Source organism: Aplidium turbinatum, chromosome 15 (genome assembly GCF_918807975.1).
Source record: "Aplidium turbinatum chromosome 15, kaAplTurb1.1, whole genome shotgun sequence".
Taxonomy (NCBI): Eukaryota; Metazoa; Chordata; class Ascidiacea; order Aplousobranchia; family Polyclinidae; genus Aplidium; species Aplidium turbinatum.
The window spans coordinates 7,490,994-7,495,007 of NC_137486.1; positions in this window are offsets into that span (position 1 = coordinate 7,490,994).

Sequence of the window (4,014 nt, forward strand, 5' to 3'; positions counted from 1 at the left end):
ACTTGCTTTATTAACGTAACAACTTTCACGTTTATATGTTATCTACAAAACGAGCAATCGTGGTTCAGTATAAGCCGCCCACAGTTTACTGTGATCGATGAATACTGCCTCCACCAAGTATGCTGTAGCTTTCTCATTTCTGCTCGGATTTTAACAATTTTACTATCGTTGGATGGCATTATGCTTCATCTACCCGAATGGATTAATTGCCAATCTAAAGTAGGCACTATATTTATGTAGCGCTAACTTAAACTTTACTATTTTGTACCAATTCTCAGCAATTCAATTTTTACAATAAAAATACCAAACCAACACAAATTAAAAGAGTATGTTTTGTTTTATTAACCTAACAACTTTCACGTTTATATGTTATCTACAAAACGAGAAATCGTTGTTCAAACGTAACCGCTCGACGAAGCTTTTTTCCAATGCATTTTTATAGGCGATTCAATCGTGGTTCAGTATAAGCCGCCCACAGTTTGCTGTGATCGATGAATACTGCCTCCACCAAATATGCTGTAGCTTTCTCATTTCTGCTCGGATTCTAACAATTTTACTATCGTTGGATGGCATTATGCTTCATCTACTCGAATGGATTAATTGCCAATCTAAAGTAGGCATTACATTTATGTAGCACTAACTTAAACTTTACTATTTTGTACCAATTCTCAGCAATTCATTTTTTACAATAAAAATACCAAACCAACACAAATTAAAAGAGTATGTCTTGGTTTATTCATATGTTAACTTTCACATTTATATCTAATCCACAAAACGAGAAATCGTTGTTCAAACGTAACCGCTCGACGAAGCTTTTTTCCAATGCATTTTTCAAGGCGATTCGATCGTGGTTTAGCATAAGCCGCCCGCAGTTTGATGTGATCGGTGAATAGTGCCTCCACCAAATATGCTGTAGCTTCTCATTTCTGCTCGGATTCTAACAATTTTACTATCGTTGGATGGCATTATGCTTCATCTACTCGAATGGATTAATTGCCAATCTAAAGTAGGCATTACATTTATGTAGTCGTTTATGTAGTTTACGTTAGTTTACGTTAGTCGTTTATGTAGTCATTTATGTATTTGTATAGTCACCCCTTGACATGTAGAAAATATGGTGTGACTTTGGCCACTTTTGTATGATGTTAATCCACTTTTTGTCGTTTATTACAGGATTTTAGTTGTGTTAGTGATCCATTTTCATCAATTTTGGCTTGATGGAGTGCAGATTAATATTTCAAAAATTGACATGCCTATAGGAAATACAAACGGAAACCAGGTGCCAGGCCATATATTAGTGGTACATTTTCGTTCGATTAACTTGATATTTGATACGTAATCACGAGTGCTGATTGTTGAAAGTATTTTAAAAACTCTGAAAGGGGCCAGTGACACCCCTTTTTGGGGTTGGCAATGAGCATGTCTTGAAAAAAGATTACTGCTTATAGTTTTTTTAAAACACTGGAGTGAAAACCACTTATAGTTTTTTTTTTTTTCTAACTCTACGCATGGACCAAATGACTTCAAACTTGGTAACATGTAAGGGCTCTTGATAGCCCTCAATATGGGTTAATTAAAGTTTTCTCCCAGAACCATTGTAAAATTAAAGTAAGCGGTGTCTCATAACTGGACCAAAGTCACCCCATTCTACTTCTCGTATTAAGACAGGCGATGTTAAACTGCTTCAAGACGTAAAATTTGATGCTGTTAAGACTACTGATTTCTGCATCATTAACGGGTTTCTATTGTTTAATCTTGAAAAGTGGTGCTGCTGCGTTTGGCTAAATGTGTAGCCTACTATTTTTGCTTGACCAACTGAATCTTGACTTCAAAAACTGCGTAGGCCAAGCACATTGATCCAACATGTCTGGAATAATTAAAAATGTTCAAGCAAGATTCAATTAAAAGGAATTAGTAAACACTTTTTGCCTATTGTCTGCATATGGATATCATTGCTTAAGTCTGTTTGGAGTTCATGGTGTTGTCCAAATGTCATATCACTTTTGGAGTAATTGATGTTATAATAGTAAAGTTTAAATTAGCGTTAGATAAATGTGCTGTATACCTTGGACCAGTGGCGTATTTAGAAATTTTGTTAGGGGGAGGCCAAGACATTGTGTCAGTCAGCCGCGCAGCGGCTGAATCGGCGGCTGGAGTCCAATGGGGGTCTGGGGGTAGTACACACGGGGTAGTCAACGGTAGTACACAAAAAGCTCAAACTTGATGAAAATGGCAGTTAATTGGTTTAAATTTATTCTACTTGGGTTGAAATTAGACTTGTTTGAGCCTTTAAATAGGGGTGGGGTATATCAAAATGTCATATGATGCGTCAGAACGGGGGGAGGGGGTTAGCTGAAACTGTCAGATAAGGGGAGAGAGGGTGCAAAATCAAGAGCGAATCCGCAGAAGTAAGTTACTGTTCCGATCAATGAACCAACAAAAGATATGAAACACTTCAGAACATAAACAATAAGTTAGTCCTCCCGACCTCGAATACCTTTTGAACATTCTCTGCGATTCGCAATGACAATTTACAGTTTAATGCGATGGCTGTGCTTGGCAAATATATCAATGACTGCATCATGCTCGAGTACAATATCCTTATTTAAATACATCTGAGCTAGACCATCCAAACGTGGCTCGGTCATGGTCGTGCGGTAATAATTTTTCAGGTACTTTAGTGAACTGAAACATCGCTCATTGGAGGCAGTTGTAACTGGAAGCGTAGCAAAGATTCGAAGTAATAATTTATGGGTAATCGGATAAGTGCCGAGTTGTTCAGCCGCTTGATACGCATCCACAAGAGTCGCAGGTCGTTTATCCACAGAAACTGCAAGCCAATTCGCTCTCCATCTTCGCAATTCAATAGTAGCTGCAAAGCAATTGCTTGGTTCAACATCCAGCATTCCATGGTAGAAGTCGAAAATCTCGTCGATCGTGCAGTCCTCATCTTCATGAATCAATGAAGGCAGAAATGTGCTGACTTTAAAAGCTGAGCAGTGCTCATTGAATCTATCGTGAATTTGTGCCATGCAATTGTCAAGAAAAGGAAGAAAAACTGTTGATAAGTTACATTGCAAAAAGTATACCCCGCCCCCCGCGCTAGGATGAATCATCCAAGCAATTATTGCGCTACAACTTTTTTTTTTGCAAAATTTGTATTTTATTTTTTTACCTGATCATTAGGGGGAGGCCATCGCCCTTTATCCTCCCCCCTAAATACGCTACTGCCTTGGACAATGGACATGCAACCAATTGATTCGGGTAGATGCAGTATCGTGCTTTCCAACGTCAGTAAAATTGTCAAAAAAGCTTCATCGAACGGCTACGTTTGAACAACGATTTCTCGTTTTGTGGATTAGATATAAATGTGAAAGTTACCATTTGAATAAAGCAAGACATAGGCTACTCTTTTAATTTGTGTTGGTTTGGTATTTTTATTGTAAAAAATGAATTGCTGAGAATTGGTACAAAATAGTAAAGTTTAAGTTAGCGCTACATAAATATAGTGCCTACTTTAGATTGGCAATTAATCCATTCGGGTAGATGAAGCATAATGCCATCCAACGATAGGAAAATTGTTAAAATCCGAGCAGAAATGAGAAAGCTACAGCATATTTGGTGGAGGCACTATCACCGATCGCATCAAACTGTGGGCGGCTTGTAATGAACACTCGAAACTGATCGCTTTGTGTTTGCATTGTTTTGGTAAAAAGCTTCGTCGAGCGGTTACGTTTGAACAACGATTTCTCGTTTTTTACATAACATATAAACGTGAAAGTTGTTAGGTGAATAAAACAAGACATACTCTTTTAATTTGTGTTGATTTGGTACTTTTATTGTAAAAAATGAATTGCTGAGAATTGGTACAAAATAGTAAAGTTTAAGTTAGCGCTACATAAATGTAATGCCTACTTTAGACTGGCAATTAATCCATTCGGGTAGGTGAGGCATCATGCTTTCCAACGATAGGAATATTGTCAAAATCCGAGCAGAAATGAGAAAGCTACAGCA